At 38.0% G+C, this 15,218-nt stretch overlaps 1 non-coding gene across 1 annotated transcript; it reads right to left on the bottom strand.

The window, feature by feature from the left end:
* Nucleotides 1-8,782: 8,782 nt before the first annotated feature.
* Nucleotides 8,783-8,889, bottom strand: LOC122216715. Its single transcript, XR_006201068.1, has one exon. It is a non-coding gene; the product is annotated as a U6 spliceosomal RNA (small nuclear RNA).
* Between the last annotated feature and the right edge of the window lie 6,329 nt (nt 8,890-15,218).

The following is a 15,218-nucleotide window of genomic DNA, read 5'->3' as shown; positions in this document are numbered from 1 at the left end:
CACATGAGCTCTGCAGTGACAGATCTGAGTTAACACACTTGCTACTCTTCTTTACATCGGTTTTCTAAAAAAGCACTAAAATAGGGGTGCTTGGGCGGCTCAGTGGGTTCAGCATCTGACTTTGGCTCAGGTCATGATCTCACATTTCACAAGTTTGAGCCCCAAATCAGGCTCTCTGCTGTTAGCACAGAGCCCTCTTCAGATCCTCTGCCCCCCCTTTCCCTCTCCCTCTGCCCCTCATGCTCTCTCTCAAAAATGAATAACCACTAAAAAAATTTTTTTTAATAAAAAGCACTAAAATAACAGCTAATATTTGTAATGTGCTGTTAAAGGATATATGTAAAGTACGCTTTATAATTAACATCTCATGATTTCCATAACATCCTTGTAGACATGGTAGGGAATTTTATTTCCTTTCCTTCTTCTTTCTCTGGAAATGTAATTTTCACTCTTTTTTTTTTTTTTTTTTTTAAGATAGCTGGCAGCCCTGAAATATAACATAGGATTTTTTTTAATGTTTATTTTATTTTTGAGAGAGAGACAGACAGAGTGTGAATGGGGGAGGGGCAGAGAGAGAGGGAAACACAGGATCCGCAGCAGGCTCTGGGCTCTGAGCTGTTAGCACAGAGACCAGCACAGACTGAGATCATGACCTGAGCCCAAGTCAACCCTTAACCAACCAAGGCACCCAGGTGCCCCTAATATAGGATTAAAGTAGGATAGGATTACTCAGTGTTTTGTACTGTGTGAATGTACTGACAACCGTGTTAGAAGCAAGATGAAGAAGAGAAAACCCCACCGGACTGCCCTGCAGTGGGATGCCCTTCATTGCCATCAATTAATGAATTCTTTTAACAACTCTGGCAACTTTGGTGTTATTAAAAAAAACAAAATTCATCTGTGTAAGTTTAAAGATCAAATTTGGCTTTCTTCAATAATTTATGAATCGAGCATCATTCCATCCAGCAGATAGAAAGGAGCAATTTTGAGCTGCAGAAAAGGTTTTTAAAAGCAGAGAGGGAACAGGAGAAATGAAATTAATAGCAAAGAGTGTATTGTTTCAGGCAAAGTCACCCTAGTAGGGGGAACAGACAGGGTCTCTCAGTGGGTTACCTCCTCCAGGTTGGCTGGTTAAAGGTCACATTCCTTAGGGGATTGAAACTGTAGTTAGGTTAGATAGTGAGTCTTGGTTTGCTGACATGGGCCTTAACATAAGTGACTCCATCTTGGGCCTGTGGTTTTCTTTTTAACAGTGTGATTAGAAATGCCAGCACCATACTGATTTGCTTAGCAAGGAAATTTTTAATATATATATATGAGCAAATAAATGCATTCAGTAGTATTCTTTTTCCTCCCTCAGAACAGTGCTTCACTGTAACCCAAGAAATTGTCCTAATTGAAACAACCATTTTTATTGGCCTATTAAAAATTTCACAGGTGGTGCTTCTGGGTCATTGTTGGTTAAGTATCTGACTTCAGCTCACATCATGATCTCACAGTCCATGGGTTCAAACCCTGCATTGGGCTCTGTGCTGACAGCTCAGAGACTGGAGCCTGCTTTGGAATCTGTGTCTCCCTCTCTCTCTGCCCCTCCCCTGCTCATGCTCTGTCTCTCTGCATCTCTCAAAAATAAATAAACGTTAAAAATTTTTTTTCAATAAAAACATTTTTTTCCACAGGATCAGGACTTCAAAGATAAGAAAAGGAACTCCACATCTTGTCACTTTACACATTTTAAAGCACTTTCAAATAAATTTTTGTTTCTAGTTTGATCCTTAAAATCACTAGTGACTTAGAGTGAGTGTAAATGTTCTTGGATTACAAAGCTGATATTTATGTGGATGAGGTGACCTGTTCCAAGACCTATCTTGGAGTTAGAAACCAGATTTTCCAGCATTTGGCTCAGGTTTGGTCCAAGCTGCCTCCGTAGAGATTTTCAGGATTTTTTTTTTTTTTTTTTTGTCTCCTGAGTAGGGATTACTGATAGGTGTAGGAGTCAAGATGTCTGTATATCTTGGATCATTTCGCTTCAGACAGTAATACAGACACAAACCCTACGCAAATTTTTGAAAGTTTTATCTATGTCAGTTTCATCTTTTTGGTAAACTACAGATATAAGTTCTTATTATGAGAGGAATATTATACTGTGACCCAGAATGGTGGTTAAAGTTCTTGTGGCCAGATGGGTGCCATATGCATAAGGTGCACAGCACCATAGGTGAACAAGGGCCGTTAGAGCAAGTGGGGAGCTCCTGGGGAAGCTGGGACGTTGTTTGAGAGGTTTTGGACAATCCAAATCCAAGATTTGGAAATCTTGGATTCAAGATGTCCTAAAAGTTGGGCTGGACTTGATTGAACTGCCCTACTGGGGCAGAGTTGCAATCAGATTCCCAAGTGAGGCAAGGGTGCACCAGAGAAGGGTGTACCACAGCTAAGGAAACACCCAGGCTGGATCTTGGTGCTCTCCTGACCAGGTTCTGCATGTGGGACACAAAGGATGTGATAGCCATGAAGTGATAACCCACTTCAGGGGAAATCCCCTTGCCCTGGTCTCCTTCCTGGTCTGGAGGACAATGTCTCTAAGAGGGCTGTTATGAAGAGATGGAGAGCTTCTTAAGAGGACACACACACTTGGGGCCTAAGGTCTGGATCTGGCAGCCGTGTATTTGAAATGTTTCCGAGGTGCCTGGCTGGCCCAGTCAGTGGAGCGGGTGACTCTCTATCACAGGGTTGTAAGATCAAGCCCCATGTTGGGTGTAGAGATTACTTAAAAATAAAATATTTAATACAATAAAAGGTTTCTGAATTATGATATCTTTATTTTTTTTTAATTTTTTTTAACATTTATTTATTTTTGAGACAGAGAGAGACAGAGCATGAATGGGGGAGGGGCAGAGAGAGAGGGAGACACAGAATCGGAAGCAGGCTCCAGGCTCTGAGCCATCAGCCCAGAGCCCGACATGGGGCTCGAACTCATGGACCATGAGATCGTGACATGAGCTGAAGTCGGACGCTTAACCGACTGAGTGACCCAGGCGCCCCTGAATTATTATATCTTTAGAAGGGGCCTGGACTCCATAGTTTTCTATAGGTTCAAGTACTGCCTATTGTCTTATTTTTAATAACTTTATTGAGATATACAGTTGGCCCTTGAACAACATGGGTCTGTACTGCGTGTGTCTACATATATGCAGGTTTTCTGGGTAAATATGATACGGTACTGTAAATCTTTTCCTTATGACTTTCTTAATAACATTTACTTTTCTCTAGCTTACTTTATTGTAAGAATACAATATATAATACATAACATACTAAATATGTGTTAATCTACTGTCTGTTATCAGTAAGGTTTCTATCAACAGTATGCTATTGGTTAAGATTTGGGGGAGTCAAGGGGAGCTTGGGTGGCTCAGTTGGTTAGGTGTCCGACATCAGCTCAGGTCATCATCTTGTGGTTCATGGGTTTGAGCCCCACTTCGGAGTCTGTGCAGATAGCTCAGAGCCTGGAGCCTGCTTTGGATCCTGTGTCTCTCTGTCTCTGTCTATGTCTCTCTCTCTCTCTCAAAAATAAATAAACCTTAAAAAAGATTTAGGGGAGTCAAAAGTATACATGGATTTTAGACTGTGTGTGGGGGGGTTCAGCATCCCAATCCCCTGCATTGTTCAAAAGTCAAGTGTAATTGACATGCAATAAAAATTTGCTATTTTAAAGTGTAGAATTTGGTGGTTCTTATTATTAGGCTGTATGTTGTCACCACTACCTAATTGCAGAATGCTTTCATCACCTCAGAAAGAAACCTTGTACCCATTATCACTCCTCATTCTCCCTCTGCCACTCCTAGCCCCTGACAACCACTAATCTGCATGGGTTTCTGTGGATTTGCCTGTTTTGGACATTTTCTATACCTGGAATCATACAACTTGTCTTTTGTGTCTGGCTTCTTTTACTTAGCATAATATAGTTTCAATGTCCATACTGCTGCATAATCTTCCATTGTATGGGTACACTGCATTTTGTTGATTCATATATAAACTGGGGGCATTTGGATTGTATCTGCTTTCTGCCTGTTATAAATAATGCTGCTATGATTATTTGTGTATACATTTTTGTGTGGACACGTTTTCTGTTTTCTCGGGTGTCTTCCTACAAGTGGGATTACTGGGTTGTATGGTATCCCACATACAATTTGATTTTGATTTTGCCATCCCAATGGGTATGAAGTCATTTTTCATTGTGGTTTTCATTTGCATTACCCTAACACCCCTTGATGTTGAGAATTGTTCATGTGTTTATTGACCATTTGTATTGTTTCTTATGAGAAAAGTTTATTCAAATCCTTTTCCATCTTTAATGTGGTATTTTTTTTTAATTGTCGAGTTTCTGAGTTGTTTATGTTTTGGATACAAGTCTCTTAAGTGATTTGCAAATATTTTCTCCAGTGGGTTGAATTTTAACTTTTTTAATAGTGCTCTCTGAAGCACAAATTTTAAAGTTTTGATAAAGCCCAAATTTACCTATGTTTTCTTTAGTTTCTCGTGGTTTTGGCATTATGCAAATCATTGCCTAATCCAAGGTGATAAAAATTTATGCCTATATTTTATTTTTAAGAGTTTTTGTTTGTTTGTTTGTTTGTTTGTTTTAGTTTACACTCTGATGTTTAGGTTGGTGATTCATTTTGAGTTAATTTTTGTTAAAAGTAAAGAAGGGTCCATCTTTATTCTTTTGCATGTAGTTATCTAGTTGTCTAGTGCCATTTGTTGAAAAGACTATTCTTTCCCCATTGAATCGTCTTGGCACCCTTGTTGAAAATCAGTTGGCCACAGGTGAATGAGTTTATTTCTGGACTCTCCAATCTCCACTGATCTTCATGTCTATTTTTATGCCAGTACCACTCTACCTTGATTCACGGTAGCCTTGTAGTAAATTTTGAAACCAGAAAGTGTTAGTCCTCCAACTTTGTTCTCCTTCAAGCATGTTTGGCTATTTGGGGCCCCTTGCATTTCAGTATGAATTGTAGGATCAGCTTCAATTTCTGCAAAAAAGGCACCTGGGATTTTGAAAGATACTGTGTTGATTCTGTCAATCAGTTTAGGGAGTATTGCCAATTTAACATTATTTGTTCCAATTCATGAACATGCTCTGTTTTTTGATTTATTTAGATCTTATTTACTTTCTTTCAACAATATTTTGTAGTTTTCAGTGCAAAAGTCTGACACTTTTTGCCTCACTTATTCCTAAGCATTTTATCCTTTTAGGGAGTGGGATGGAAATTGGGCAAGTTAAAATACCACAAAGCTTACTGTTCTAACAGAGATTCAGTCATTTTTAGTGAATAAATACTCTTCCAATTGTTGTAAGCCCTTGGTTAACTTCCAGAATTTTAAAGTTGATTTCAACGATATTTGTCAGTGTTCTCATTTGTTTTATGGAGGAGTAGATTTTTGGAAGTCTTTATTCTGATGTGACAGAAATCAGAACTCCTCATTGTTTATAACACTGCCTTTCTTAGGTTACCTTCTGGTCTCTGAGGACATTTGAGATATATAGGCAAGTGACTGGCAAACAAAGAGGTATGACACAGAAGTTCATTGGGCTACAGGGCATCCTGGTGGATGTCATATATTAACAGATATATTGGGCCAAAATTCCCATCACTGAGGTCACAGGCAGAGTCGTAAAACTGAGGTGTTGTAAGTTGTTCCTCAGTGAATTAGAAGTGAGACAGCAATGAAGTGTCTAATAATAGGGCACATTTTTCATGTTTCTTGGTGGAAGCTCAAACCAAGAGGTATATTGTGAAATCCCAAATCTAGGAATGACAAATGCATTTTAAGTGTCAACTTTAATCAATCATAATACTAACCTGGAGCTCAGTGTAAAGAAGATTCTGTGATCATGGGGCATCTGGGTGGCTCAGTTAGTTGAGCAGCTGGCTCTTGATTTCAGCTCAGGTCATGATCTCATGGTTTGTGGGTTCCGGCCCTGTGTTGGGTTCTGCATTAATAGCACAGGGCCTGCTTGGAATTCTCTCTCTCCCTCTCTTTATGCTCCTCCCCCATGTACATGTGTTTGCTCTCTTTCTCAAAAATAAATAAACATTTTAAAAATATATATTTAAAAACAGAAAATTCTGTGATCATATGTAGCCTTAGTGCCAATCACTGCATTGGTCAGGTTCAGCCAGGAAATAGTGGCCACTCAAATGGGGTGAATGAGGAGTTTTAATAAAGGGATTATTTAAGACTCTGTGGCAAAGTTAAAGGAAGTCTGTGAGGGACGCTGCTCTACACAGGCCAGAAATTGTGATTTCCACTCCAAGGCCTACAGAATGTTCCAAAGGATTGATTGAAGAAATGAGAATTTCAGTGATTGATCTAGAGTTCTTCTTTTGGCCATTTTTTGGTACCATATGTGAGATTACTTGTTGTAAAATCAATACTCTGTCCTTAAAAATTTCAGAAGTTGTAATTTAAAATGCTTGGGAACATTTTTATAGCAAAATGAATATAACTTATTACTAACTTTTATCAAATATTTAAACTTTCTCTAATACAGTGAGAGATTCCATACTACTAAGGATTTTCACTGTAGACATCATTATCTTGCTTAATTCTCACAGCAGATGAATCCATATTGCAAGGTTTGAGAGTCCCCAAGACCACCCTGACTTCTGACATCAAATTTGAGGGTTGTCAAGACCACCTTCACATTCAATAATTTGCTGGAAGGACTCATAGAACTCACTAAAAGCTCTTATACTCATAGTTACGGTTTATTACAGTGAGAGGACACATGATAAAATCAGTAGAGAAAAGAGGCACATGAGGCAGTGTCCAGGAGAATTCCAAGCAAGAGCTTCCATTTGTCCTCTCCCAAAGTTGTTGTGGAGTTGTGAGCAGTACTAACTTCTCTGAGTAATGTGTGATGATACACATGGATTATTGCCACTAGGATGTTTTGCTGAGTTTTGGTATCCATAGTTTTTATTGAGCTTGGTCATATAGTCAAGGTTAACTGCCTACCTGGCTGACCTTAGTCTCTCGCCCCTCCAAAGGTCCAAGTAATACTGTGTGGCCCAAGATCACTCCCCACCACCAAAAATTACATCGTTAGCACAGACCTTCTGACATGGCCCAGGGTCCCAGGTAAACAAAGACACTTTTGTCAAGCAGAATATTCCAAGGTCTTAGAAGTTACTTCACAGGGGTCAAGGGCAAAAGCCAGACCTCTCTTTGGGCAAGGTTCATCCTTTACTACATAAGCATGTACTAAGGTTATAGAAGCCTAATATAAAAACAGAATGCCTATAGACAGGCAGACATCTGATAGGGATTTTCCTTTTGTCTTCATAGCTCAGTGATATTTTTAAGTGTATATAAGAATTACTGTGTACAGAATTTTATGTACTGGACATCATGGACTGTATAGGGGACTTTCATGGGAACTTTGGCTTTATAGGCTGCCTCTTAAAAATACCTTCTCATTATCCCCAACTCCTTCCACAGAAACACATAAGCTCTTGCTGCTATAAAAAAAGAAAAGCAAAAGCAAACAAACAATAGCACCCTAAAAAAATGGTTTTTACAGAAGAACTTAATTTGGAAATTTGGTTTCTGTTAGTGCTACAATTAAGATTCTAGACATGAGGGGTACAGGGTGGCTCACTTGGTTAAGTGTCCAACGCTTGGGTTTGGCTCAGGTCATGATCTCTCAGTTTTGTGAGTTTAAGCCCCCTGTTGGGCTCTGCACTGGTAGCATGAAACCTGCTTGGGATCCTCTCTCTCTCTTTCTCTGCCCATCCCCTACTTGTGCTATCTCTGTCTCTTTCAAAATAAATAAATAAACTTAAAAAAAAAATTCTAGCCATGAAAACTGTGCTAGGTCATACATTTTTTTCAATTCATTTGCTTAGGATTGTGAAACCAATTACTGGGAACTCTGGGGACCATTTTGGGGGTATCTCTTTCTGATGCAAAGTTGACTAAAGAATGAGGAAATTGTATGAAATTGGCATTCTCAATCTACAGAATCAACAAGTTGACAGAGCAATTTGAAGAAAATTTTTATAATAGTTATTATTACAAGTAAGTAAAATGTAACATGTTTTTTCTATTTCTCCCAAAATTCACTCCTTCAGAATTGTTCAGTATGGTTATCCATCTTTGATTTTGGTGGGCATGTAACAGTACTGGGCTCTGCCTTCTTGGCTGAAATACTGTAGATGACTTTGATATAATTCATCAACAAAAAGCATTCTCTCCAGAAACCTTAATAAGTTAGCAATGAGTTTCTGTGGTGGGTTTGTTTTTTTTTTTCTTCCTTTTTGACATTTTGACTTACAGTATTTCCTTCACAGGAGCCATGTTTGAGGAAAACAGTGATTCTCACTAATGGCTACATGCAGCCTGTCCTTACAACATGAATCCAGATAACCAACAAAATATCCTAATACCAATAAATATTTGTTTTGCATGACACACTAGTAATTAACTTTGCAAATTTGCTTTTTTGAAAAAAAAAAAAATCTTTGTTGCACAATAGATCACTAGTTGCCAGACTATGATTTCACACACTAGGAAAATTACCAAAATTTGGGGGGAATTGACATAAAGTCATCAGATATTTTCTCTTGCCAAATACAGACACTACAAGGGGAAAAAATCCCCTAGAATCTATTGTCAGAATTATTTCATGAAAGAATGTTTTTGTGTTAATAGGTAAGTTAATCAATATTATTTGCTGATTTAGTTTCCTTGTTTTTCTGCTTATATCCTACTTTTTCTGTCCAAGTTCCATACCAAGCTTTTGTGTGTCATCCTTGTGCACAGGCCATGCAAACCTTCTCTGGATCATTCCAATTTTAGTAGATGTGCTGCTGAAGTGAACACTGTATTGATCTTTTAAAGGACATCTTTCAGGGGCGCCTGGGTGGCTCAGTGGGTTGAGCATCCAAATCTTGGTTTCGGCTCAGGTCATGATCTCACAGCTTCATGGGTTAGAAGCCCCATGTCGGGCTCTGCGCTGGCAGCTTGGGGCCTGCTTGGGATTCTCTTTCTCTCTCTGTGTCTCTCTCCCTCCCTCCTCCCTTTGCCCCTCCCCCATTCACACTTACTTCTCTCTCAAAATAAATAAACTTCAAAAAAAAGACATCTTTAAAAACAAAATAAAATAAATGACATCTTTCAGTAGTAATTTCATTGAAGATGAGCAATTAAAACCATGGCATCTGAAGCAGAATGCCTGTGCTTGAATCCCAGTTTGGTCGGATACTAGCTGTGTGACCTTGGGCATGTTACTTAGCCTCCCTGTATCTTAGTTACATCATCTCTAATATAGCAATATTAATAGTATCTACCTCAGAGGGCTGTTGCAAAGATTATGAGTTAAAATATATAAAGCGCTTAGAACAGTGCCTTGTAAAGTTGTGTTATATAAGTACTTGCTATTATTGCCAAACTGTGTATGTCTTACAATGTCCATATTTTGTCCTCATTCTTGAATTATAGTTCAGTTAAGCATGGGATTCTATGTTGAGCAGTATTGCCTTCCACCATTTTCAAGGTATTACTCCATTTTCTTCTTGCGTCTCTCATTGTGGATGAGAAGTTTGTCTTTTCTTATGGGTAACAATCACTTTTCTCTCTGATTTGCTTTTAAAGTTTTTCTCTGTACATTTGTGGTTTTATTATTCTATGTCCATGTGTGGATTTAATTTCCTTTTTTCTAGCTCAAAATTCATTTTGCCTCTTCAAATTGAAGATTCACATCTTTCTTTAATTGTAGAAAATTCTCAACCATTGATTGCATTAGTTATGAATAGATTCTGCCATAAGTGACCTTAAAAAACAACTCTAAATCAAAGTGGTTCATACGAGATGGAAATTTATTTCTTTTTCACACATATTAGGCTATCCAGGTGGTATTTGATGGTGTCAGGGGCTCAGGGACTCTTCTGTTTTATTCTACCATTCATTCTCAGTAAGTAGATTCTCTAATCAAACTTAAACAATACCATTAGTGTTTTAGCTACTAAGAAGGAAAAGGTGGAGAGAAAAATCTTACCTCCTCCCTTTAAGGACATTTCTGGAAGTTGTACATGCTGTTTTGGCTACATCCCAGAACAGAGTCATATGGCTAATCTAGGTATAGGGGAAACTGGGAAATATTGTCTTTATACTGGACAGCCAAGTTCTCAGCTAAAAGTTGGTGATTCAATGAAAAAGGCAGAGAGGCAGATTGGTTACTGAGAACAGGTAGTCTCTATCATAGCCATTTTTATTGCAGATTTCTCTCATATTCCCTCTATTGTGTCCTTCTGGAACACTTAGTAATGTTCTATTCTCTGTGCCTCTTTCTTTTTAATATTTCTTTTTATCTTTTTGTGTTTCATTCTGTGAGATTTCTTCAACTGTCTTCCAACTTTGTTTTAAGCTATGTTTAGTCTACTGAGCTTTTTGTTTTTTATCTACTGAGTTAAGTTTTAAAAAATGATATATACTTTTTACCTTTAGATTTTTATAGCTTTTTTCCCCTGAAATATGCCTCTTATTTTTTTGTGCTGTTCTGGTTTTTCTGTATAGTTTTTATTTTTTATGTCCTGAATCATTTAAGCTTAGTAATTTTATAGTCTCTTTGCTCTCTTGTCTGTAATCCTTGGGGGATGAATTCTGCTGACTCCCTCCCCTGGAAGATGGGTACATTTTTTCCATCTTAGGTATTGCTTTCCATCCTGTACCCAGGATTGTAAAGTGTGACAATGGGGCAGTATTATGTTTGTCTGTTGTCTATACTTGGGTCCTTCACGTTTCTCTGATTCTTCTGGTTCTTTGGTTCTCAGGTTTTCTGTTGCAACCTTGGTTTGGGTTTTCTGCGCTATTACTCATGAATACACGCTTGGCTCCCATTTTTTGCACGACTTAGTTTAGGAGGTGTGTTTTCTGGGTGATAATCAGTTTATTTTACCCCCTACCTTGCAGTCTAATCAGAAAGAGAGATTCTAGAGTCTTTTTCACAGCAGCAAAACTCTTCTGGAATCCTGGCTCTATGCTCAACTCCAGTTCCACTGCATGTGGGGCCTTAACCCCCATTGCCACTCCTAAGGTCAAATTTGATTCCACCTCTCTGGTTGCCTTACTTCTTGATCACCACTTTTTAGCATTCTCCTTATTTCTGGAACTTGAGGATTTCTGTCTTGTTTTAGTGCTTAGTTACGTACTTCAAAGCTTTTTGTAATACCTTATCAAGGCTTTGTCTATGCAGGAATAATGAAGTCTTCCCACATCAACTTAGTCCATCCTAGTGATAAGAAGTCTAATAAAGAGCATTTTAAATCCCAAAAAGCAATAAAGTGATAATCTCTTAATAAAAATTTTGAAATATTTGCTTTGATACTCCTTACACTGTCCTTGTTTTTCCATTTGTAATGGGCCAGCACTGCTCTGTGCATTGACATTTGGGGATGAATGGACAGAGCACTGGGAGGCTTAGGTTCTGGCCCTGGCTTTGCTGCTTGTTAACTGCAAACTGGGGGAAACTCCTTCAGTTCTCTGAACCTATTATTAGCTGTAAGATTGATATACATGTTATCATTTGCCCTGTTTCCATCTGATTATTATAAAGATCCAATGAGATAATAGATTGGAAAATGCTTTAAACCTTAAAATACATATAATTAATAGCAATGTTAAGGACTGAAAGCCTTTGGCACATTCGCTAAGATATTTAAAAAATAGTAAATTTTATGAAGAACCATGTTTGTTTGTTTTTTTCCTCTCTTTGGTAAACAGAAAAAACAACCCTCTATCCTGGTAAAAGCTTTAATTCCATGAAAATACCTAATAAAAGAACTGTTTGAAAGCATTCAAATATTCTTGTGAAATTTAAGAGCACTATTTGTAGCAACAGGCACTTATAACTTTAATAGACTATGGAATTCATTGTGGAGAGACACACCCCAGCGGTTAAAAAAAAAAAAAAAAGAGAGAGAACTGAACCTGGGAATCATCAGTGCATTTTGTTGTTATATGTTTTCTCAAACAATGGATACTAAAAGTTCAATTATTATTTTGTAAAGAACCATAAGCTTTTTGAAATGCAGAAACACGTCCCTATACTTGAAAACATTGAGAACCACTAATCTAGCCTATGATAGTAGTCCACTAACTGGGCTATTTGACCCCAGACCCTCGATATCGCACTAAAACACATTCCCTAAGACAGAAGTACTATATCGGTCCTCAGTGATGTCTGCCAGTCAATTGTGAGGTCTATTGCAGAGAATTTATAATTTCTTACTGATTAAAGTACTAAGTTTGCAAATGATTTACTTAATATCAGAGACTGATTCAAGATGGCAGACTGATCATACACATCTACCACTTACTGCTCACTAAATCTCATAAAATATATGTAAATAGATACTGATAATAAAATACAGTCTAATATCATTGGAAACCAGGGAAACCTATTATCAGAAGAAATATGTTTGTGTTAAATTCTGAAAGAAATTACCAGAGAACAAATGCTTGGAGGAATAAAACTAAATGAAAGAAAAACCCAACACATGTGGAGATGACTGAGGTCGAGGTAGGTTGGACAGAACTACACACTTAGAGCCATTGGATATTAAGAAGTGGAAGGAGCTCAGGAGCATTTATCAATTTGAAAAATTAGGAACTGCATGTGGAGCAGCAAATCAGTAACCCTTACCTGTTCTGCATGCGCAAAGCGCTGGGCTGCTGTGGATGAATTGAATCATACGCTGGGGCTGGAAAAGCAGACCAGTGCTCAAGTAGCTACTGACCTCCAGGAGGATCAAAGATACTATCACACAAATCATCCTCAGATCCTGTCTGACTGCAATATCCCAACCCTGTCTTAAAGTCAGACTGCAGTAGACAAAAAGAGTTGACACTGACAGAGATCTGGGAGTCACATAATCAAAGAAGAGTATACAAGCAAAAATCACCAAAAATTTGAGAAAAAAAACCAAACAAACTACAATACAAAGAAGGTGAGGCATCATGCTTAACAAAAATTAACAGAATTAAGAGAACAGAAAAAGACGTTAAGCTTAATTACAATATTTTAAGAGTATCATATTCATAATATAGGAAGAGTCTTATGTATTCAGGAGGCATTTCTAGATCTTGGAAATTAAAAAATAAAATACTTATTAAAAAGTGTTTTTCAGTAGATGGCCTGATATAACAATTGACATGGCTGAAAAGCAATTTATTTCGTATACAGTTAGTGTGAAGGGATGCTTGCATTCTTAGTGGTAAAGTACCATGAAAAGGATAATGAGAGGGGTGCCTGGGTAGCTCAGTCAGTTAGGCATCCGATTTTGGCTCAGGTCATGATCTCGCAGTTTGTGAGTTCGAGCCTAGCTTCGGGCTCTATGCTGACAGCTCAGAGCCAGGAACCTGCTTTGGATTCCATGTCTCCCCTTCTTTCTGCCCCTCCCCCGCTCACATTCTGTCTCTCTCGGTTTCTCAATAATAAATAAAGGTTAAAGAGTTAAAAAAAAAAAAAAGAAGGATAATGAGAGAAAAGATAAAAGGGATAGAAGATAAATCCAAGTGTTCCATCATTCGGCTAGTAGCTGTTCTAGAAGGAGAGAAGAGAGAAAATGGAGGGGATGGAAATAACAGAAAAGGCTACAGAGTAAAATTTTCCAGAGTGAAAGAAAGACAAGTATCTTCAAATTGAAAGTGTCTTACCCCTATGTTTATAGCAGCACTCTCAACAATAGCCAAATTGTGGAAAGAGCCTAAATGTCCATCAACTGACGAATGTATAAAGAAATTGTGGTTTATATACACAGTGGAGTACTACGTGGCAATGAGAAAGAATGAAATATGGCTCTTTGTAGCAACGTGGATGGAACTGGAGAGTGTGATGCTAAGTGAAATAAGCCATACAGAGAAAGACAGATACCATATGTTTTCACTCTTATGTGGATCCTGAGAAACTTAACAGAAACCCATGGGGGAGGGGAAGGAAAAAAAAAAAAGAGGTTAAAGTGGGAGAGAGCCAAAGCATAAGAGACTCTTAAAAACTGAGAACTAAGGGTTGATGGGGGGTGGGAGGGAGGGGAGGGTAGGTGATGGGCATTGAAGAGGGCATCTTTTGGGATGAGCACTGGGTGTTGAATGGAAACCAATTTGACAATAAATTTCATATGTTAAAAAAAAATTGAAAGTGTCTTAATTCTATTAGCTCTAGTTTTGTTTTAACCATTCTCTTTGTTTTACTGCAGAGTCTTAGTCAGTTGGGTTTCCTTTTTGTGTGTGATTTGCGATTTTTGTTTGTGACCTTCCCTTCAGTGGGGACTGTTTCATCTGTGGTTTGTAGAAATATCTCTCCAGGAGGGTTTTGTATTTACTTTAGTCAGACAGCTCAGTGGTAGCACCAGCAGGACTAATTTTTATGTAAATTTGGTGTCCTATGAAAGGTACTGTATGTGAGTTCATATTTCATACTGGAATATGGTACACACGAGGTTTTACTTTCTCACAAAGATTTTAACTATCTATAGCTGTAGGAAGAGGCAAACTTTCTTGCATCTGCTTGGTCATATGAGTGAAATTCTTCCAGTCTGTCTTGTACCAGTTGGCCAGCTGTTTGAGGGCTGTAGCTTTATGTGGGTTTCAATCTCAACTCTGTACTTTGGAGGCCATACGTTCCATCTCTGTTCCAATATGAATTAAAATTCAAGTGCGTAGCATTTAACACCTCTCTCTCCATCTTTGCTATCAAACCCCACCCCTGCCCTTTCCCTACACATATACTTAAGCTTATATTCTTTTTGCTCCAGTTCTGTGGTATATCTATACTATTGAAGTCTATCCATCTATTAAAATAATGACATACTCTACACGTGTTGACAAAAGATCTTCAAGAAATATATTGATACACAAATAAGCAAGTTCTCTATTTTGGAACATGAGGGTTTCTCTGTTTTGTGCACTTGGCTACATATGTGTTTGTTTCATTTTATTTAGCATTTCAAGGTGTTTGTAATGAGAGGGGTTCACTATTACCCTTAATCTGCTATATTGCAAGAACAGAAAGTCCCCAATACACAAATACAGAATAATGGCATCCATTCATTTGAAGTCTATTAAAATTTCTTTAGTGGAGGAGAAATGGATAAAGATACACCTATATATTTTTTTGTCAACACTACAGATAACAGTGTGAAGCTGATATATTG

This window comes from Panthera leo, chromosome A3 (assembly GCF_018350215.1).
Source record: "Panthera leo isolate Ple1 chromosome A3, P.leo_Ple1_pat1.1, whole genome shotgun sequence".
NCBI classification, from domain to species: domain Eukaryota; kingdom Metazoa; phylum Chordata; class Mammalia; order Carnivora; family Felidae; genus Panthera; species Panthera leo.
Note: the sequence above shows the minus strand (reverse complement) of the source record. Positions and strands in the feature narration are given on the sequence as shown.